General features: G+C 42.4%; 1 long non-coding RNA gene and 1 pseudogene across 1 annotated transcript; both read left to right on the top strand.

The window, feature by feature from the left end:
- The first annotated feature begins 319 nt into the window (after nucleotides 1–319).
- On the top strand, nucleotides 320–16078 carry LOC132426656 (uncharacterized). The gene is made up of 3 exons (XR_009519747.1): nucleotides 320–403; nucleotides 15552–15674; nucleotides 15881–16078. It is a non-coding gene; the product is annotated as an uncharacterized lncRNA (long non-coding RNA).
- On the top strand, nucleotides 10359–10699 carry LOC132426655 (anaphase-promoting complex subunit 16 pseudogene; annotated as a pseudogene).
- Nucleotides 16079–24229: the final 8151 nt, after the last annotated feature.

The raw sequence follows: 24229 nt of genomic DNA on the forward strand, positions 1-24229 counted from the left end.
TCCCTGGTGGCGCAGTGGCTGAGAGTCAGCCTGCCGATGCAGGGGACACGGGTTCGTGCCCTGGTCTGGGAGGATCCCACATGCCGCGGAGCGGCTGTGCCCATGAGCCATGGCCGCTGAGCCTGCGCATCCGGAGTCTGTGCTCTGCAACGGGAGAGGCCACATCGGTGAGAGGCCCGCGTACCGCAAAAAAAAAAAAAAAAAAAAGAGCAAGGAAGTCATCACTCCTGTCCTTACAACAAGAAAAAGGTAAACAAATGAAAAATCAATAACTTTTGCACACATCTGAAAACTGACATTGCAGGGTAAAATGCCACCTTGAAATCTGATGAGACAGGCTCATACAAAGAATCACAGCCAAGATCTGATTACCTAGAGCAGAAGCCACTGGAGCCCGAAACAGGTAGGAACACATAATGGTAATTATGATGAATTGCTGGATGCTGAGTGTGGACTAATTTAAAAGAGACTAATTTAAAACTCCTGGGAACTACAGTCTTAGTGAGGCTCTCACACTTTCTTGGGTTTTACCCCCAGAAGCCGTACCATAGTTAGGGTGAAGATCCAAGAAATATCTCCTCATAGCACTGGTAGGGGAAGAGAATGAGTAATCACTGTGAAATATGCCCAGAGTCTTCTTTATGACAAAGACGTATTCTGCAAAGGAAAGGACTTTACCAGAGCTTTATCCCAGCTGGAGAAGGGAATTCCTTCCACTCTATCCCCCTCCAGCCTTCTGGTCTTACATAATGGGGAAAAAAAAGTCACAAGTGTTTAGTGCTTCAAGGAAATAGACTGGGAACTCTGCAACCAGGGAAAGAAGTATGGGGCAGGGGTGGGAGTGAGGGAGCTTTATCACTGGAGAAACACTTGGAAGTTCATAGTCCGAGACATAGGCCCACAAAAACACTAATATTTAATTAGAACATTAGGAAACACTTCCTTTCCTCCACAATATACCACCACATAAACAGGGCTACAATAAAAAGAACTAAACAGGCAATATTAAACACAGCCCAGCTCTAGCCAAATTAACATAGATCTCATATTAAAGCCCTATTTACCTCAGTTCCTAATACCCAATACAGCACATTGGGCTTTCAACAAAAATTACAAGGCATGCAAAAAGTCAAGAAAAACAGTTTGAAGAGACAAAAATCATCAGAACCAAACATGCATATGATACAGGTGTTGGAATGATTCTACAAGAAATTTCAAGTAACTATGTTAAAATAACATGTTAAAAGTTCTGACAGAGGGACTTCCCTGGTGGCGCAGTGGTTGTCTGCCTGCCAATGCAGGGGACACGGGTTCGAGCCCTGCTCTGGGAGGATCCCACACGCCGCGGGCTCACATGGGCCCGTGAGCCATAACTACTGAGCCTGTGCGTCTGGAGCCTGTGCTTCGCAACAAGAGAGGCCACGATAGTGAGAGGCTCATGCACCGCGATGCGATGAAGAGTAGCCCCCGCTCAATGCAACTAGAGAAAGCCCTCGCACAGAAACGAAGACCCAACACAGCCAAAAATAAATAAATAAATAAATTTATTTTTTAAAAAAAGTGAAGGATAGGGACTTCCCTGGAGATGCAGTGGTTAAGAATCCACCTGCCAAAATGGTACAGATGAACCAGTTTGCAGGGCAGAAATAGAGACACAGATGTAGAGAACAAACGTAAGGACACCAAGGGGGGAAAGTGGCAGGGGGTGGGGGTGGGGTGGGATGAATTGGGAGATTGGGATTGACATGTATACATTAATATGTATAAAATGGATAACTAATAAGAACTTGCTGTATAAAAAATAAATAAAATAATTTTTTTTAAAAAAGCCAATGCAGGGGACACAGGTTCAATCCCTGGTCAGGGAACTTAGATCCCACATGCCACGGAGCAACTAAGCCCATGTGCCACAACTACTGAAGCCCACACACCTAGAGCCTGTGCTGTGCAACAAGAGAAGCCACCACAATGAGAAGCCCACGCACCACAACAAAGAGTAGCCCCTGCTCGATGCCAACTAGGGAAAGCCTGCATGCAGCAACAAAGATCCAGTGCAGCCAAAAATAAATAAACAAAATAAATAAATAACTTTTTTTTAAATGTGAAGGATAGGACTTCCCTGGTGGCACAGTGAGTGGTTAAGTATCTGCCTGCCAATGCAGGGGACATGGGTTCAAGCCCTGGTTCGGGAAGATCCCACATGCCATGGAGCAACTAAGCCCATGCGCCACAGCTACTGAGCCCACGTGCTGCAACTACTGAAGCCCACGCACCTAGAGCCCATGCTCTGCACAAGAGAAGCCATCACAATGAGAAGCCCGCACACCACAATGAAGAGTAGCCCCCACTCTCGACAACTAGAGAAAGCCTGCACTCAGCAACACAGCCAAAAAAAAAAAAAAAAAGTGAAGGATACTTTCTTAGACAAAAATTGAGGGAATTCATAGCAAGAAGACATTATCTATATTTTTGTTCTTTCCATTGTTTCTTCTTCCCTTCTAATGTTCCAAGAATGCTTCTTTTATCATTTTCTTTTTGTTTAGGGAACTTCCTTCAGTCTTTTTTTTTTAAAGGCTGGCATCTAATTCTCAGTTTTCTTTCATCTGAGAATGACTTGATTTCTCCTTCATTCCTGAAAGATATTTTCACAAGATATAATATTCTGAGTCAACAGTTCTTTTCTTTCAGCACTTGAAAAATGTGTGCCACTTCTTTCTGGCCTCCATGGTTTCTGATGAGAAATCATATCATTCAAATCTTTTACCCCCTATAGATAAAATGTCATTTCTCTTTTGCTTCTTTCAGCACTTTTCTTTGTCTTTAGTATTCAGAAGTTTGACTATGATGTGTCTTGGCATGGATTTCTTCAGGTTTATCTTATTTGAGGTTTTCTCAGTGTCTTAGTCAGCTTGAGCTGCCACACTGAAATTCCATGAATGAGGTAGACACAACAGAAATTTATTTCTGGAGGCTGGAAAATCCAAGATCAAAGTGCCAGCCAATTCAGTTCTGGTGAAGGTTCTCTTTCTGGATTGCAGATGGATCCCTTCCTGCTGTGTCCTTACCTGGACTTTCTTTGGTGTGTGCACAAGGAGAACGAGAAAGAGGGAGAGAAAGAAAGAGAGAAAGCTCTTCCTCTTCTTATAAGGCCACCAATCCTAATGGATTAGGAACCCACCCTTATGACTTCATTTAACTTTAATTACCTCCTAAAAGCCCTCTCCCCAAATATAATCATATTGGGGTTAGGGCTTCAACATATGAATTTGGGGATGGGGAGCACAATTCAGTCCATAGTACTAAGCTTCTTAAATATGTAGGCTTGTATTTTTTGCCAAATTTGGGAAATTTCCTGACATTATTTCTTTCTGTGGCCCTTCCCTCTTTTTCTCTTCTCCTTCTGGGACTTCAATGACATGAATGTTAGATCTTTTGTTAGAGTCTCCTATGTCCCTGAGGCTCTGCTCATGTTTTTTTTTTTTTTTTTCCCCTGTTTTCTCTCTGTTGTTCAGACTGGGTAACTGTTATTTCTCTACCTTCAACTCCACTGATTCTTTCTTCTGTCTTTTCCATTCTGCTGTCAAGCCCAGCCATTGATTTATTATTTATTTATTCATTGGTATTTTTCAGTTCTAAAATTTCCATTTAGTTCCTCTTTATAGCTCTCATTCATGTTGAGGATTTTCCTTGTTCTTGATATGATGAGTAATTTAGCATTGTATCCAGGACATTTTGAATATTATGAGTCTCTGGTTCCTATTTAGGTCTTACATTTTAGAAGGCAGTCAAACTGTTTAGGTTCAAAATGCATGTCCTGGCCCACATTTGTGGGCTATGTTTCAAGTGTTAATTCATTTTCAAAGCCTTTGCATTGCTATTCTGGTCTGCCCTACTTGGGTGTGACCCAGAAGCCAAACTGAAACCTGGGCACTAGTCCACACATAGTTCAGTTTGCTGTGTTGATTACGGTCAACCTCGCGGATGGTCTGCTCAAAGGTATGTGCAGGACTTCATACACAGATTTAAAGAATCCTGCTTTCCAGTTCTCTCGTCTAATTCTCACCCAGTCACTAGTTGGGAAGGAGCAGCACGTTGCCTTTTTGCAGCTGTTCACTTAGTGTAGGGCAGCGACGGTCAAGAATGCACCCCCCCACAGTCTCTGTAGTGCCAGGTTAGGGGATAGCTGCGTCTGCTTGTGTTGGTGCAGGCTGGGCAATGTTGACAGGGCTCCATCCCACAGGCTTGGCCAGAAATAGTGACAATGGGGATGCATGTGGCTTTTTTCATGGTGTTTACCTGGAGTAGTATGGGTTTTGTCCTGAAGAGTCACTGTTTTCCCATTCCTTTGGCTAGTGGGAGCAGGATTCCCTTGCACTGAGGCCTGGATATACAGGAGGCAAAATATAAATCTCATGAAGCTCACTGCTGGGCCAGTTTTCAAGTCCCAAAGGGCCTGGCCAGGCCACCTTCTTTTCCCCAACCTTTCAGAGTCTTATGATAGGTGCTTTAAGTATTTCAACCAAGGATTTTAGTTATAATTAGGAGGAGAAATAAGTAAAAGTACATCTAACTCCATTTTTTTCCAGGAGCATAAGTCTGATTCATATCTCTTTCAACTCTTCTGCTTGATCTGTGCAGGACATGATTTTAGAGCTTGATAATGGATTATGAAAATGTATTCAGGTAGGGATTCCAATTGGATCTGCTTTTACTGATTACTGGAGCAGATTAACATAGCCACTTGCAACTGGTGTACTGCTATTAATCTGGGCAGACTATTTTTTCCCTATACCAATTAGTAAAGACCACCAGAAGCACTTTACTTCATCTGTCAGCAGAAGCAGTACACCTGCCTGTCTTCCCACAGGGCTGTGTCAGCTCCTCAACTTTGTGTCATGTTCTAATCTGCTAGGACTTTTTTTAAAAAATAAATTTATTTATTTTATTTATTTATTTTTGGCTGCATTGGGTCTTGGTTGCCCTGCGTGGGCTTTTTTCTAGTTGAGGTGTTCAGGGGGGCTACTCTTCATTGCAGTGCGCGGGCTTCTCATTGCAATGGCTTCTCTTGTTGCAGAGCACGGGCTCTAGGTGCATGGGCTTCCGTAGTTGTGCCTCGAAAGCTCTAGAGCGCAGGCTCAGTAGTTGTGGCGCACGGGCTTAGTTGCTCCGTTGCATGTGGGATCTTCCCAGACCAGGGCTCAAACCCATGTCCCCTGCGTTGGCAGGTGGATTCTTAACCACTGCATCACCAGGGAAGTCCCTCCACTAGGACTGTGATTGTCTTGCTCTTCCACAGGACACAGTGTTTGAAGGACCTGGTGAGCAGCATGTAGCAAGTTTGCTTGATGCATTGGAAGACACATGCCACAAAATGGGAGATAAACCTCATGAAAATTCAGGAATCCACTACCTCAGTTAAGTTTCTAGGGCTCCAGTGGTCTTTCTTGGGCTACCCACTTCAAAGTGAAAGAGTTTTGTGCATGTTAAACACCCTATCACTAAGAAAGAGGCACGATGATAAGTGGGCCTTTTTGGATTTTGGAGGCAGCATGTGCCACACTTCTTATACTGCTCCAACTCATTTACCCATAAAGTTGACGGTTTTGAGCGGAGCCAAAGAAAAAGGAAAAACACGCTGGTCTAATACTTGGGACTCATGACCCAGTAAATCCAGTGGTGGTCTGTCTGTGGCACATAACAATGCTATATGGAGACTCTGGTAAGCACTAATGGGAGAATCATGGAGTAGACCCATAGGCTTGGAAGCAAAGCCATGCTTGATCATTGAGGGTATGATCTATTATGCCCACCATGAACTGGATGTTATCTGACACACCAATATTTAAAGCTGGGAATGCCCAGCAGCACTCCTTCATCAAGTGGAATGGTAACCATTCCATCATCCAGGGGAAGATGGGCTAAAGCATGATATTTCATGATATCTTCATGATATTTGACACAAGCCAAAAGAAATTACTACAGAACTATGATATAATCCCACTTAAGGATTGCCCTGAAGGACCACAGGGAAGAGAAATCCTCCAAATGGGCAGAACTTGAAACAGTTCATTTGGAAAGAGAGATGTCTAGAAAAACAGATATCACTGACTCTGGGATAAGGGCTAATGGTTTGTGGATAACGGTTTTTGTTGCACAACGAGACCAGAGGATTAGTGATAAGGAGAGATGCATGTGGTTCTACCTCTCAGAATAGCACAGAATGAGAAGATGTTAGCATTCCATGTAAACATTCACCAAAGAGCACCAACTGCAGACAAGGCCTCCGATAATCAAGTGGACAAGACAACAGATTCTGTATATGAGCCAGGACCATTCCCCAACCACTCCAGCGCTTGCTCAATGAGCTCATGTTGAAAATGGCCACAGAATTAAATATGGGTTTAACAATATGGGATTAACAATATGGGATTATCCTCATTCCAGAGTTATTGGCTCTGTTGGTTTAGATAACTTAGTTCTAAAAAAAGGAATGTTTTTCCAAGAAATAAAAACAATGATCCCACTGAACTAGAAGTTAAGACTGCCACCTGGACATTTGGGGCTCTTCATGCCACTGAATCCACAAGCAAAGAAGGGGTAATTGATGCTAATTATAAATGGAAAATATGTTTATTGCTTCACATTAGGAATAAGGAATATATCTAGAATTCTGGGTATTTTCGGTTTTTTAATTAATTAATTTATTTATTTATTATTTGTTTGTTTTTGGCTATGCTGGGTCCTTGTTGCTGCACGCGGGTTTTCTCTAGTTGTGGTGAGTGGGGGCTACTCTTCATTGCGGTGCAAGGGCTTCTCATTGAGGTGGCTTCTCTTGTTGCAGAGCACAGGCTCTAGGTGTGCAGGCTTCAGTAGCTGTGGCTCGCGGGCTCAGTAGTTGTAGCTTGCGGGCTCTAGAGCATAGGCTCAGTAGTTGTGGTGCATGGGCTTAGTTGCTCTGTGGCACGTGAGATCTTCCCGGACCAGGGCTCGAACCCGTGTCCCCTGCCTTGGCAGGCGGATTCTTAACCACTGCGCCAAGAGGGAAATCCCAGAATTCTGGGTATTTTCTAAAGCACCTCTTAGTACTTCCATGTCCAGTGGCTAAAATGTAATAAAAAACTATAACAACCCAACAGAAACAGGGCCAGTAAGAGCTCAGACCCTTCAGAAATGGAGATTTGGGTCATCTCACTACTGGTAGAGAACTGTGACCAGCTACGGTCACAGAAATAGAGAACAGGATATAGGTAGTGGATGAAGGAGGTTATAATATGTTATAGTCCGATGACCAGTTGCAGAAACAAGGTGAAGTTCCTATGTATGCTTTTCCATGCTTTGTTATGTATATACTTTATTTACCAACCTATGTTTTTCCTTTCCCCTTTCCGTATTATTTTATATAAAGAATTTGGTGGCAGTTAATGTTACAAATTAGTCCACTATGTACAGATTATCAAAGGAGGATTATGACTAAATAAGAAATATCACTCAGAAATAGTATAGTGGCTGATGAGACTTTTGTTGTCCCCTTCCGAGAAAAGGTGGGCATGCTTTTCTTTGTATAAGGGGTAGTTGCATAAAATTAGAAGGAATTTTTGCTGTTGTTGTTTGCTGAACTATAGATAGAAAGCACTGTATGGCTGCTTTTTTTTTTTTTTTTGCGGTATGCGGGCCTCTCACCACCGTGGCCTCTCCTGTTGCGAAGCACAGGCTCCGGACGCGCAGGCTCAGCGGCCATGGCTCACGGGCCCAGCCGCTCCGCAGCATGTGGGATCTTCCCGGACCTCAGCACGAACCCGCGTCCCCCGCATTGGCAGGTGAACTCTCAACCACTGCGCCACCAGGGAAGCCCCTTTCCTTTTCTTTTCTTTTTTAATCCAAGATGCATTCTCACTCCCTTCTAAGCTCTTCTCTATATCACAAATGCTGGAATCTTGGAACTGTATTTCTCAGACCCTGTTGTCTACAGGATCCTGGATGCCATTTACAGGCAGCACAAGATACACTCATGCAATATTTGTAAGGCAGAAGAGAGGTAGAAGCCATGTCTTTCTTCCTCTGGTGGAGTGGGCAGGTGTGTGGGATGAGGCAGATGCGGATTGCTGTAATGAGCACAGACATTCCACTGTTAGTCACTCGCCTCTCTGCAACAAAGCAGCGATGTCAGCTGGTGGCTAGTTCCTGTGATTTCCTGACCTGTGTGGCAGCCACAACTTAGTGAGTTGTAGGACCAGAGCAATAGTGCAAACCTGGAAGCCAGTGGCAGGTTCCCCTGACTTCCTCTCCTTTTTTTTTTTAATCTTTAGTCAATTCATTATTTTTTTAATATTAGTCAATTAATTTTTAATTTTATTTATTTTTGGCTGCATTGGGTCTGCATTGCTGTGCGTGGGCTTTCTCTAATTGTGGCGAGCGGGTGCTACTCTTCATTGCAGTGCACGGTCTTCTCACTGTGGTGGCTTCTCTTTGCAGAGCACAGGCTCTAGGTGCGCGGGCTTCAGTAGTCGCAGCACGCGGGCCCTAGAGCATGGGAACTTCAGTAGTTGAGCTGCGTGGACTCAGCAGTTGTGGCGCACAGGCTGTAGGGTACGCAGGCTTCAGTAGTTGTGGCGCACAGGCTTAGTTGCTCTGCGGCATGTGGGATCTTCCCAGACCAGGGATTGAACCCGTGTCCCCTGCATTGGCAGGCAGATTCTTAACCACTGTGCCACCAGGTAAGTCTCCTTCTTCTTCTTCAGTGTTATAAACACTTGATTCTTTTAAATTTTATTTTATTTTATTTATTTATTTATTTTGGCTGTGTTGGGTCTTTGTTGCTGCATGCAGGCTTTCTCTAGTGGCGAGCAGGGGCTACTCTTCGTTGCAGTGCACAGGCTTCTCACTGCAGTGGCTTCTCTTGTTGCAGAGCATGGGCTCTAGGTGTGCGGGCTGCAACAGTTGTGGCACTTGGGCTCAGTAGTTGTGGCTCGTGGGCTCTAGAGCGCAGGCTCAGTAGTTGTGGCACATGGGCTTAGTTGCTCTGTGGCATGTGGGATCTTCCCAGACCAGGGCTGGAACCTCTGTCCCCTGCATTGGCAGGCGGATTCTTAACCACTGCGCCACCAGGAAAGCCCAACGTAAACATTTGATTCTTGCTTGAAAGGCCCAGAGTGATTTGTTTTCCTCCTTGAACCCTGATGGATACGCTCTTGCAAGTTAAGCCAGCATACCTAAACTTCGTTACAACCATGATATGGGGAAGTAATTCCTCGTGGCCAATAGTTTCTGCACAGGTTCCAATTCCTGTCTGCATGGTTGATTTGAACTGCCTGATGTCAAACAGCTCCTGACTGAGAGACTTTATGTTGAGATCTTACATATTTAGAAATCTAGAAGAAGGAAAGTAACCGAACTTTACCATGGAGTTAAGTGACATGAGTGCCTTAGGAACATACAGTTTTCATTTGTCACTATCCCAACTCAGTAAAGACTGCCACATTCTTATGCCTAGAAGAAAACATCTAATGTTGATTCAAGTTAGTCCTCTTTTGTGCCTTGAACACAGCTTTAGATGATGTGTAAATATGATATATATGGAGCATTCCTATTAAACATATAAGTTCAGTCAAAAGAGTCAACACCACAAATGATTATCAAACAAATCTAGAAATAAGCAAGGAAGCCCACAATCAACATGTTTATTCAATATTATTTTGGAAACCACAGCCCTTGTATTAAAGCTTGAAACTTCATTAAGTTTTGGATAGGAGGAGTCAAATTTCATTACTTGTAAACTACTACAGTACTTATAAAAATCAAAATAATCAGTTGAAAGTAATTTGAACTAATAAGTGACATCTAATAAGAGTTTCAATACCTTTTCCTTTACATTAGCAGTGATCACGTAGAAAATACAATGAGAAAAAAATTGCATTCATAATAGCAAATGATAAAATAGTAGGGATAATCTTAACACTAAATATTCAAGATTTAAATTATAAAAACATAAAACTTTACTAAGACATTGAATAATATTTCAATAAATAATGAGACATACAACTATACTCCAATAAAAATTTTTTAAATGGAAAAAAAAGTAATGAGACATAAGACAATCCTGTGTGGAAAACCTAAATATAGTAAAAATGATCACTTCTACACAAAATAACATATAGGTTTAACTGAAGTCTAATGAAAATCCAATAGTAATTTTTGGCACTTTACCAACAGGTCTAAATTTTATCTGCAATAATAAATAAGAATTGTTAGGGAGCAGGCCGCAGCCCTCGTAGCAGTAAACGCAGCCACTCCGGTTGGCCTTGGGGGCGGGGCTGTAGAGGAACTTGTCAAAGCCACAAAGTGAAGTGAGAAATCTACTAGAGAGGAAATGGCTGCCTCTTCATCATCCTCCTCAGCCGGTGGGGTCAGTGGAAGTTCTGCCACTGGATCTGGTTTCAGTGGCTCAGACCTTGCCCCACCACTGAAAGCCCTTTTCACCTACCCCAAAGGAGCTGGAGAGATGTTAGAAGGTGGCTCTGAGAGATTCCTCTTTGAATCCGTTTTCAGCTATCAAGTGGCATCTACGATTAAACAGGTGAAACATGATCAGTAAGTTGCTCGGATGGAAAAACTAGCTGTTCTGGTAGAAGAACTGGAGGCAGATAGTGGCGATTTTAAACCCATCCAGCAGCTGCTGGGGTTCACCCCCTCTTCAGGTTGACCTTGCCTGGATGGTCACCTCTGGGGCACAGCAAGTACAGGTCCAGTGAGGAACTTTTCTTACAGCTTACATAGCCATCCAGAGAGTCACAGCTCCATCACTGGATTGTTAATTCACATCCATACTTGGTTTCTCTGTATCTATCCACAAGCAACAAATACTTAAATGTGTGATCTTACAGGGAAATTTTTTGTTCATTTGTTTAAAAAAGTATTGAGAATCAGGGCTTCCCTGGTGGCGCAGTGGTTGAGAGGCTGCCTGCCGATGCAGGGAACGTGGGTTCGTGCCCCGGTCTGGGAGGATCCCACATGCCGTGGAGCGGCTGGGCCTGTGAGCCATGGCTGCTGAGCCTGCGCGTCCGGAGCCTGTTGCTCCGCAGCGGGAGAGGCCACAGCAGTGAGAGGCCCGCGTACCACAAAATAAATAAATAAATAAATAAATAAATAAAATTTAAAAGTACTGAGAATCAGATTTAGGCAATTGGCATCACAGAACCAGGAGGTTTGGGTTTAAGAGAGATTTATAAAACGTCACAAGCCAGGACACATGCCAGAATTGGCCAACGGAATGGCATCCCTCCTGTCAATTCATGCATTTCCTAGAACCTCACCAGTCAAGTCCAAGGTCAAGATCTGGAGTTATAAAATACAGCACTTCTGACCTAAAACCATTCTTTTTGCAGATGAATTCAGTGATTTCAACTCAGGACCTGTCCAAATTAGGAATTTTTTAATGTTTGGGATTTTTTTTCTATTTTTAGACATCTAATTCTATAGATTCTTTTTCTAACCTCCTCTAGGCATGCCAAATTCTGGCAAAAAGAATTGCTTTTTGAATGTTGAAGTTCTGGTAAAACTAAAGCAGTGAGCAAAATCCTTTTAAACACAGAAATCCTGAGTTCATTTTGTTGGTGGGCTCAGGCAATACTGTAGCAAATAAATCCTTTGAAAGAGCTGCAAACTGGTTTCTTTATCCTTTCAAAGCCTCAGGGATTTGGGATAGGGGAAAGAGGGCAAATTACTTTTTATAAGAAGGGAATCTAAAAACCATTTCTCCCAAGCAAATGGAAGATTTGCTTTCTCTCAGGGATATTTGTCTTTTTAGAAGTATATGAATTTATCATCAATATCTGAGTAGGTTTTTTACCATGAAAAGGAAAAACCTGGAAAGCTAAGAGGTGTCTTTTGTTGCTCCTCATGGGACCACAGGGTCCACACTGCACAGTTAGGAGAATCATTTATTAAATTGTATGCAAATTTTGCCTCAGAAAAAAAAAAAAAGAAGAAGAATTGTTAGGACTTTTTTTTTTTCCACCATAAAGAATAATGAGGATAGAACTTTAAAAATTACAACAATGTGATATACACAAGAATTCTGATTCAGTACTGGCTCAAAACACTAGCTATAAAAAAGCAAGACTAGATATTACATGGCATTAAGGAATTTTTGTTAATTATCTTAGGTGTGATAATGGTTGTGTAGGAAGTGTTCTTAGGAGGTGTGTATGAAGTATTTAGGAAGAGAGATTATGATGTCTGCAACTTATTTTGAAGTGGTAAAGAAATTTAAAAGATAGTCTCATAAGGAAAATATGGCAATGATTGTTGAATCAAGGCAATGATATATATAATTCATATATATATAATTCTTTTCTTTTTCTTTTTTTTTGGAAACTTGTAATAATAAAGTAGAAAAAAAAAAAAGCAGTGAAACACTAACTTAAGACACAACAGTCAGATGAATGGACCAAAATCTCAAGGTATATCCTAGTATATATAAAAACTTAATACATAAAAAAAGAAGAAGAATTTGGAAAAATGCTCAAGGTAGAGTTTCACTTCACATCAAACTAAATTCCAGATTAAAAAAAAAATACAGCTAAAAACACACAAAAAAGAATACAGAGATGCATACTCTGGTCGGGAAAAGGCCTTGTATATGTTAAAATAATGAACAAAAGTAAATAGATATGTAATATTAATAGCTACTTGAGATTCTAATATATAATTCATTTAGCCATTTTCCTATCTGTAGATACACATCTCTCCCCCAGATCCTTCAGCTCCAGCTTTCTCGCTCTGCACTTGTTGTTTTCTCTGCCTGGAATATTCTTCCCCTGAGTTTATTCAGCTTAAATATCACATCATTGAAGAGACCTGTCCTTGCCACATAATCTGAAATGGCCCTAAAATAAGTCACTCTATATTCTTCTTGCTTTACTGTTCTTCATCACATTTATATGTTTACTTGCCGTGATCTTATATGTTTATTTTCCAACTTTCTCCCTTACTAGACCATAAGTTCCATGAGGTCAGGAATAATTGCCTTTTCACTGTTGTATCCCTAGTGCTTAGAATTAGCCTAGTGCCTGGCTCCTAGTATGCGCTCAAAATAATTATTATATTATATTATATTATACAAATTCTGGTAATTAATCTAAAGAGAAAAAGCAGGTGCTCTAAGAGATATAACAAGGGCAACCTAATTTCGATAGAGAATTCATGGAAGGCTTTGCTGAGGAAGTGATATTTAAAGTGATATCTGAATATCAAATCAGATGACAAGTAGAGGGAAAGGCATTTTCCAGGCAGAGAAAACAACATGGGCAAAGGTTTAAAAACAGGAAAGAACAGCCACAAATAAGCAGCTAAAAGACTGACATGCCTGGAGCATAGTGAGGGTGGGGGGAAAGAGTAGGCAAAATGGTATAGAACTTTAAAAGTTGATATACACACAAATGATTTTTTTTTTTTTTTTTTTTGGTATGCGGGCCTCTCACTGTTGTAGCCTCTCCCGTTGCGGTGCACACGCTCCAGACGCGCTGGCTCAGCGGCCATGGCTCACGGGCCCAGCCGTTCCGCGGCATGTGGGATCTTCCCAGACCGCTCCGCGGCATGTGGGATCTTCCCGGACCAGGGCATGAACCCGTGTTCCCTGCATCGGCAGGCGGACTCTCAACCACTGCGCCACCAGGGATGCCCTACACAAATGATTTATTCAAGTCCTTTGGTGTATAGAAGCTACGGAGGTCAAGGAATGGACTGTTAAGTTTGTTTCAGTAGAAACAGGGCTAGAATATAAGTCTTCCGGTCCTAACTCCAAGATCCTCTCTATTGGAGGAGGCTGCTTCATCATTAAACTAGCATGTCAAGTCTTGTAAATAGAAAAGATCCGTTAATTACTGCAGTGAGTAGCTGAAGTTCCTTCCTGACCCACTCTCCCTGCTTCTGGTAAGAACACAATGGTTTTCTTTGGGAAAGCGTTTCCCCCACATTGTCAGGCCATGTATTTGGATGGGCTGACTCCACTCCAGGGCCGCAGGTATGGGCATGGGAGACAGGCCTTGCAAACAAGAGTAGTAAATCCCCCTGGCCACATTCATTAGTTTCCATTATCATGTTAGCTTATCAAGCTAAGCTAAGTGAATCCGCCCAGAGCTCTGAGAATTGGGGTTGCACATCAGATAGGATTAGATTCAATGTATATAACAACCTCCCCAAAAGTGGTTTAATCACACAGAAATGGACAAATAAAAAGAAATATCCAGTTCAAATCACATCATTTGAGAACCTGGACCCAGATATATCTGAAAGCAAGGTCCCTTTAAACTGTGTGCCAAAAACCTCCCTCACTAAAAATGCTTCTTACAAAAAAACTCAGTATTTCATGATCCTTTAGTATCTTCCAAACTAAATTCCATGGTAGTGCTTAGACTTGAAGGGTCTATATTAACAGGAATTCAGCACTTACATTAGGGAGACAACATAGTTTAGTAGTCAAATACATAAGCTTTGAAGTCTTGTTGCCCAAATTCAAATCCTGCCTTCACTGCTCACTAGTTTGGTGACCTTGGATGAATTTAAACCCCAGAGCCTTCAGCTATAAAGCAGAGATGCAAATAGTACCAGCTCACACAGTTACAGTGAGAAGTGAATGAGATATTTCAGGTAGAACAGTTGATGAAACAAATTTCTATAATACGAGTGATATATTCTAAGAAATGCAGAAGTGATTTTATTCAGCAGTGCTTTGTATGACTGGGCTATGGGAAAGGGCTGGGGAGAAAGAAATTTGTCTCTTTTGAGCACTTCTGTGTCCACAACCACTTTGTGACTAGGAGAAGGAAACCTTCTTGAAAGATGTGTAATCCCCACAAAAATGGGCCCTTGTCAGTCTGGGCAGGGAGAGACCGGAACAGGAGCCCAGATCATGGTCACCTGGTAGATAAATCTGAGAGCATCCACGTAGAAACAGAAAAGGAGTACGCTGCTTGGGTTTGAGGGGCTTAGAGAGAAGCATCTGGGGAAATGCTTTAAAATGTTTCTTTCCCTCCTCTCATCCACTGCATTATACTTTTTCTCTCAAATCCATAGAAATCATAAAGCAGAATAAATGCAGAGCAGCATCTTAAACATGCCTGGCACAGAGCTTGGCACAGGATCAGCATTCAGGAAACATCCTTCAAGCCCTAAGGATGCTTACATCTACAAATATCATGTGTTTGCATCATGTTCAGGATTCGCTCTGCAACCAGAGCTAAATGACACCCGGGTTTAGCATCTAATATCTTGTTTCAAAGGAAACTGGCAGGGATTAGTTGCATTACTTCAAGGATTCACTACCCCAAAATATCTGCCTTTTGCAGTAGAGAGACCTTATTATTTAGGATTAGATTAGGGCACAAGGGACAGAAAAGCTGAAATAACAGTGGCATATTTCTTCTCATCTAAACAAGGTCTAGATGTTGGCACTGTAAATGCTGGCGTTGTGGTAATAGGCTTAATGCTATGCTGTGAAACCACAGGCTCTTTTACTTAAGACAGGATTAAGACATATATTCAATATATTCTAGATTCCCAGTAAGAGAGCCAAGAAGGTCTGGCTCCCAGGTGATGCTCTGTGGGACACACACACACACACCGGTGATGCTTTGTTTTCCAAGAGACGCAGAATTGTCAAAGGATTTAGATGCAAGGTAAGTACCTGAATTTTGTTTCCTGGCTGACTAAGGGTGGGGTGGGGAAGCAGAGAACAGAGGAACACCAGTGGCCCCTGTCCAAAAATATCTCTTCCCACTATACACCAACTAGAGATACATCTCTGTAAACGAGTTTCTCCTTTAAAAGCAATTACTGCCATGCCAAGCCTCATTAACAACTCAGTGTGAATTCCTTTAAACAGACAATCCACTCAGCTCTCACCTGAAGTCCTGCAAGTGTCCATTGGTGATTTTTCTGGATGAATTGCTGAATCCCTCTTTCTCATTATTACACAAGTCAGAACATTATTTGGGAACTTTATTTTTAATAATAAAAAATAGCTATATAACAATGAACTTTTATGTTTGTATCAAGTAACTAACTTTATTTATTGTTTTTTGTTTTTTTTTTTTTTTTTTTTTGCCGTACGCGGGCCTCTCACTATTGTGGCCTCTCCCATTGTGGAGCACAGACTCCGGACGCGCAGGCTCAGCGGCCATGGCTCACGGGCCTAGCCACTCCACGGCATGTGGGATCTTCCCGGACCGGGGCACGAACCCGTGTCCCCTGCATCGGCAGGCGGACTCTCAACCACTGCGCCACCAGGGAAACCCTGTTCATTGTATTTTATGTCTGCCTTTATAATAATGGAAATCTTTCTATGACATGCTTTTCCTAAGTTACAGCGAACTTCTTTCCTTGTCTCTTGGGTCTGATGTGAGGCCAGTCCATTTCACAGTCAATACCCCTAAGTAAACCATGGGAGAGGAGCAACAAAGAGGGTGGAGAGAGACTTCCGGGAAGATGGCAGAAGAGTAAGACGCGGAGATCACCTTCCTCTCCACAGATACACCAGAAATACATCTACGCGTGGAACAACTCCTACAGAACACCTACTGAACGCTGGCAGAAGACCTCAGACCTCCCAAAAGGCAAGGAACCCCCCACATACCTGGTTAGGGCAAAAGAAAAAACTAAACAGAGACAAAAGGATAGGGACGGGTCCTGCACCAGCGGGAGGGAGCTGTGAAGGAGGAAAAGTGTCCACACACTAGGAAGCCCCTTCGCGGGTGGAGACTTCGGGAGGCGGAGTGGGGGAGCTTGGGAGCCGCGGAGGAGAGCACAGCAACAGGGGTGCGGAGGGCAAAGCGGACAGATTCCAGCGCAGAGGATCGGGCCGACCGGCACTCACCAGCCGAGAGGCTTGTCTGCTCGCCCGCCGGGGCGGGCGGGACTGGGAGCTGAGGCTCCGGCTTTTGTCGGAGCGCCGGCGTGAACACAGCCTGCAGGGCGTTGGTGCGCCGCGGCTGGCCGGGAGAGAGTCCGGGGAGGGGTCTGGACCTGCCGAAGAGGCAAGAGACTTTTACGTCCCTCTTTGTTTCCTGGTGCACGAGGAGAGGGGATTAAGAACGCTGCTTGAGAGAGCTCCAGGGACGGGCGCGAGCCGCGGCTAAGTGTGCGGAGCCCAGAGACGGACATGGGACGCTAAGGCCGCTGCTGCCGCCGCCAGGAGGCCTGTGTGCGAACACAGGTCACTAGCCACACGCCCTTCCGGGGAGCCTGTGCAGCCCGCCACTGCCAGGGTCCCGGGATCCAGGGACGGCTCCCCGGGAGAGCGCACGGCGCGCCTCAGGCTGCAGCCTCACGCCGGCCTCTGCCGCTGCAGGCCCGCCCCGCACTCCGTGACCCTCCCTACCCCCCGGCCTGGGTGAGCCAGAGCCTCCGAATCAGCGGCTCCTTTAACCTCGTCCTGTCTGAGCAAAGAACAGACGCCCTCCGGCGACCTACACGCACAGGCGGGGCCAAATCCAAAGCTGAGCCCCTGGGAACTGTCAGAACAAAGAAGAGAAAGGGAAATCTCTCCCAGCAGCCTCAGAAGCAGCGGATTAAAGCTCCACAATCAACTTGATATACCCTGCATCTGTGGAATACCTGAATAGACAACGAATCATCCCAAATTAAGGAGCCCTGTGGATGAAAGGCTCTTGGTGCTGCAGCCAGGACTCAGTGCTGTGCCTCTGAGGTGGGAGAGCCAACGTCAGGACACTGGTCCACAAGAGGCCTCCCAGCTGCACATAATATCAAACAGCAAAAATCTCCGAGAGATCTCCATCTCAACGCCAGCACCCAGCTTCACTCAACGACCAGCAAGCTACAGTGCTGGACATCCTATGCCAAACAACTAGCAAGACAGGAACACAACCCCACCCATTAGCAGAGAGGCTGCCCAAAATCATAATAAGTCTACAGACACCCCAAAACACACCACCAGACGTGGACCTGCCCACCAGAAAGACAAGATCCAGCCTCATCCACCAGAACACAGGCACTAGTACCCTCCACCAGGAAGCCTACACAACCCACTGAACCAACCTTAGCCACTGGGGACAGACACAAAAAACAACAGGAACTACGAACCTTCAGCCTGCAAAAAAGGAGACCTCAAACACAGTAAGATAAGCAAAATGAAAAGACAGAAAAACACACAGCAGATGAAGGAGCAAGATAAAAACCCACCAGACCTAACAAATGAAGAGGAAATAGGCAGTCTACCTGAAAAAGAATTCAGAATAATGATAGTAAGGTTGATCCGAAATCTTGGAGATAGAATGGACAATAGAATGGACAAATTGCAAGAATCAGTTAACAAGGACCTAGAAGAACTAAAGATGAAGCAAACAACGATGAACAACACAATAAATGAAATTAAAAGTACTCTAGATGGGATCAATAGCAGAATAACTGAGGCAGAAGAACGGATAAGTGACCTGGAAGATAAAATAGTGGAAATAACTACTGCAGAGCAGAATAAAGAAAAAAGAATGAAAAGAACTGAGGACAGTCTCAGAGACCTCTGGGACAACATTAAACGCACCAACATTCGAATTATAGGGGTTCCAGAAGAAGAAGAGAAAAAGAAAGGGACTGAGAAAATATTTGAAGAGATTATAGTTGAAAACTTCCCTAATATGGGAAAAGAAATCGTTAATCAAGTCCAGGAAGCACAGAGAGTCCCATACAGGATAAATCCAAGGAGAAATACGCCAAGACACATATTAATCAAATTGTCAAAAATTAAATACAAAGAAAACATATTAAAAGCAGCAAGGGAAAAACAACAAATAACACACAAGGGAATCCCCATAAGGTTAACAGCTGATCTTTCAGCAGAAACTCTGCAAGCCAGAAGGGAGTGGCAGGACATATTGAAAGTGTTGAAGGAGAAAAACCTGCAACCAAGATTACTCTACCCAGCAAGGATCTCATTCAGATTTGATGGAGAAATTAAAACCTTTACAGACAAGCAAAAGCTGAGAGAGTTCAGCACCACCAAACCAGCTCTACAACAACTGCTAAAGGAACTTCTCTAGGCAAGAAACACAAAAGAAGGAAAGGACCTACAATAACGAACCCAAAACAATTAAGAAAATGGGAATAGGAACACACATATCGATAATTACCTTAAATGTAAATGGACTAAATGCTCCCACCAAAAGACACAGATTGGCTGAATGGATACAAAAACAAGACCCATATATTTGCTGTCTACAAGAGACCCACTTCAGACCTAGAGACACATACAGACTGAAAGTAAGGGGATGGAAAAAGGTATTTCATGCAAATGGAAACCAAAAGAAAGCTGGAGTAGCAATTCTCATATCAGACAAAATAGACTTTAAAACAAAGACTATTAGAAGAGACAAAGAAGGACACTACATAATGATCAAGGGATCGATCCAAGAAGAAGATATAACAATTGTAAATATTTATGCACCCAACATAGGTGCACCTCAATACATAAGGCAAATACTGACAACCATAAAAGGGGAAATCGACAGTAACACATTCATAGTAGGGGACTTTAACACCCCACTTTCACCAATGGACAGATCACCCAAAATGAAAATAAATAAGGAAACACAAGCTTTAAATGATACATTAAACGAGATGGAGTTAATTGATATTTATAGGACATTCCATCCAAAAACAACAGAATACACATATTTCTCAAGTGCTCATGGAACATTCTCCAGGATAGATCATATCTTGGGTCACAAATCAAGCCTTGGTAAATTTAAGAAAATTGAAATTGTATCAAGTATCTTTTCTGACCACAACGCCATGAGACTAGATATCAATTACAGGAAAAGATCTGTAAAAAATACAAACACATGGAGGCTAAACAATACACTACTTAATAATGAAGTGATCACTGAAGAAATCAAAGAGGAAATCAAAAAATACCTAGAAACAAATGACAATGGAGACACAACGACCCAAAACCTGTGGGATGCAGCAAAAGCAGTTCTAAGGGGGAAGTTTATAGCAATACAAGCCCACCTTAAGAAGCAGGAAACATCTCGAATAAACAACCTAACCTTGCACCTCAAGCAATTAGAGAAAGAAGAACAAGAAAACCCCAAAGCTAGCAGAAGGAAAGAAATCATAAAAATCAGATCAGTAATAAATGAAAAAGAAATGAAGGAAACAATAGCAAAGATCAATAAAACTAAAAGCTGGTTCTTTGAGAAGATAAACAAAATAGATAAACCACTAGCCAGACTCATTAAGAAAAAAAGGGAGAAGACTCAAATCAATAGAATTAGAAATGAAAAAGGAGAGGTAACAACTGACACTGCAGAAATAAAAGAGATCATGAGAGATTACTACAAGCAACTCTATGCCAATAAAATGGACAATCTGGAAGAAATGGACAAATTCTTAGAAATGCACAACCTGCCAAGACTGAATCAGGAAGAAATAGAAAATATGAACAGACCAATCACAAGCACTGAAATTGAAACTGTGATTAAAAATCTTCCAACAAAGAAAAGCCCAGGACCAGATGGCTTCACAGGCGAATTCTATCAAACATTTAGAGAAGAGCTAACACCTATCCTTCTCAAACTCTTCCAAAATATAGCAGAGGGAGGAACACTCCCAAACTCCTTCTACGAGGCCACCATCACCTTGATACCAAAACCAGACAAGGATGTCACAAAGAAAGAAAACTACAGGCCAATATCACTGATGAACATAGATGCAAAAATCCTCAACAAAATACTAGCAAATAGAATCCAACAGCACATTAAAAGGATCATACACCATGATCAAGTGGGGTTTATTCCAGGAATGCAAGGATTCTTCAATATACGCAAATCTATCAATGTGATAAACCATATTAACAAACTGAAGGAGAAAAACCATATGATCATCTCAATAGATGCAGAGAAAGCTTTTGACAAAATTCAACACCCATTTATGATAAAAACCCTGCAGAAAGTAGGCATAGAGGGAACTTTCCTCAACATAATAAAGGCCATATATGACAAGCCCACAGCAAACATCATCCTCAATGGTGAAAAACTGAAAGCATTTCCACTAAGATCAGGAACAAGACAAGGTTGCCCACTCTCACCACTCTTATTCAACATAGTTTTGGAAGTTTTAGCCACAGCAATCAGAGAAGAAAAGGAAATAAAAGGAATCCAAATCGGAAAAGAAGAAGTAAAGCTGTCACTGTTTGCAGATGACATGATCCTATACATAGAGAACCCTAAAGATGCTACCAGAAAACTACTCGAGCTAATCAATGAATTTGGTAAAGTGGCAGGATACAAAATTAATGCACAGAAATCTCTGGCATTCCTATATACTAATGATGAAAAATCTGAAAGTGAAATCAAGAAAACACTCCCATTTACCATTGCAACAAAAAGAATAAAATATCTAGGAATAAACCTACCTAAGGAGACAAAAGATCTGTATGCAGAAAATTATAAGACACTGATGAAAGAAATTAAAGATGAGACAAATAGATGGAGAGATATACCATGTTCCTGGATTGGAAGAATCAACATTGTGAAAAAGACTCTACTACCGAAAGCAATCTATAGATTCAATGCAATCCCTATCAAACTACCACTGGCATTTTTCACAGAACTAGAACAAAAAATTTTGCAATTTGTATGGAAACACAAAAGACCCCGAATAGCCAAAGCAATCTTGAGAACGAAAGAAGGAACTGGAGGAATCAGGCTCCCAGACTTCAGACTATACTACAAAGCTACAGTTATCAAAACGGTATGGTACTGGCACAAAAACAGAAAGATAGATCAATGGAACAGGATAGAAAGCCCAGAGATAAACCCACGCACATATGGTCACCTTATCTTTGACAAAGGAGGCAGAAATGTACCGTGGAGAAAGGACAGCCTATTCAATAAGTGGTGCTGGGAAAACTGGACAGCTACATGTAAAAGTATGAAGTTAGATCACTCCCTAACACCATACACAAAAATAAGCTCAAAATGGATTAAAGACCTAAATGTAAGGCCAGAAACTCTCAAACTCTTAGAGGAAAACATAGGCAGAACACTCTATGACATAAATCACAGCAAGATTCTTTCTGACCCACCTCCTAGAGTAATGGAAATAAAAACAAGAGTAAACAAATGGGACCTAATGAAACTTAAAAGCTTTTGCGCAGCAAAGGAAACCATAAAGAAGACCAAAAGACAACCCTCAGAATGGGAGAAAATATTTGCAAATGAAGCAACTGACAAAGGATTGATCTCCAAAATTTATAAGCAGCTCATGCAGCTTAATAACAAAAAAACAAACAACCCAATCCAAAAATGGGCAGAAGACCTAAATAGACATTTCTCCAAAGAAGATATACAGAGTGCCAACAAACACATGAAAGAATGCTCAACATCACTAATCATGAGAGAAATGCAAATCAAAACTACAATGAGATATCATCTCACACCAGTCAGAATGGCTATCATCAAAAAATCTAGAAACAATAAATGCTGGAGAGGGTGTGGAGAAAAGGGAACCCTCTTACACTGTTGGTGGGAATGTAAATTGATACAGCCACTGTGGAGAACAGTATGGAGGTTCCTTAAAAAGCTACAAATAGAACTACCATATGACCCAGCAATCCCACTACTGGGCATATACCCTGAGAAAACCATAATTCAAAAAGAGTCATGTACCAAAATGTTCATTGCAGCTCTATTTACAATAGCCCAGAGATGGAAACAACCTAAGTGTCCATCATCGGATGAATGGATAAAGAAGATGTGGCACATATATACAATGGAATATTACTCAGCCATAAAAAGAGACGAAATTGAGCTATTTGTAATGAGGTGGATAGACCTAGAGTCTGTCATACAGAGTGAAGTAAGTCAGAAAGAGAGAGACAAATACCGTATGCTAACACATATATATGGAATTTAAAAAAAAAAAATGTCATGAAAAACCTAGGGGTGAAACAGGAATAAAGACACAGACTTACTAGAGAATGGACTTGAGGCTATGGGGAGGGGGAAGTGTAAACGGTGACAAAGCGATAAAGAGGCATGGACATATATACACTACCAAACGTAAGGTAGATAGCTAGTGGGAAGCAGCCGCATAGCACAGGGAGATCAGCTCGGTGCTTTGTGACCGCCTGGAGGGCTGGGATAGGGAGGGTGGGAGGGAAGGAGACGCAAGCGGGAAGAGATATGGGAATACATGTATAAAAAAAAAAAAAAAGCTGTATTAAAAACCACTGATCGTATGCTTTAAAAGGATGAATTTTATGGTACATGAATTATATTTCAATAAAGCTGTTATTAAAAAACTAAAAAAAAAAAAAAGAGGGTGGAGAATTCTTGGTTCTCATCAGTTTGTGACTCATGTACCTACACGCTGCTGCTACACCATTCCCCATCCCTCCTCTTCCTGGGAAGAACAGGTAGGGCAGGATGATGTTTCTGCTAGTAGGACTCTTTTTTTTTTTTTTAATTGAGATAAAGTTCACATAACATAAAATTAACCATTTTAAAGTGAACAATTCAGTGCATTTAGTACATTCAAAATGTGTACAAACCCCACTACCATCTAGACCCAAAACATTTTTATCACTCCAAAAGGAGAATCCATACCCACGAAGCAGTTACTTCTCCTTCCCACCTCCCCTCAGACTTTGGTAACCACCAACATGCTTTCTGTGCCTGTGGGACTCTGCTTGATCACTTCCTCCCTACAGAATCCATGGGGATGTGCAGGTGGTAAGGTCGTCTCTATGGCCTTAGAGAGAGACGAGGATGTAAAACACCCTGAGAACATGGCTGAAGTGTAGAACTCCCTGGGGGAAATTATTCTGTTTCTTCAATAAGAAAATATAGGTGAGGGCTTCCCTGGTGGCACAGTGATTAAGAATCCACCTGCCAATTCAGGGGACATGGGTTCAAGCCCTGGTCCAGGAAGATCCCACATCCCGCAGAGCAACTAAGCCCGTGCGCCACAACTACCGAGCCAGAGCTCTAGGGCCCATGAGCCACAACTACTGAGCCCACGAGCCACAACTACTGAAGCCCACGTGCCTACAGACTGTGCTCCACAACAAGAGAAGCCACCGCAGTGACAAGACTGCACGCCCTAACAAAGAGTAGCCCCTGCTTGCGGCAACTAGAGAAAGCCCGCATGCAGCAACGAAGACCCAATGCAGCCAAAAATAAATAAATAAAATAAATAAATTTATTTTTAAAAAAAG

Source organism: Delphinus delphis, chromosome 6, assembly GCF_949987515.2.
Source record: "Delphinus delphis chromosome 6, mDelDel1.2, whole genome shotgun sequence".
Lineage (NCBI taxonomy): Eukaryota > Metazoa > Chordata > Mammalia > Artiodactyla > Delphinidae > Delphinus > Delphinus delphis.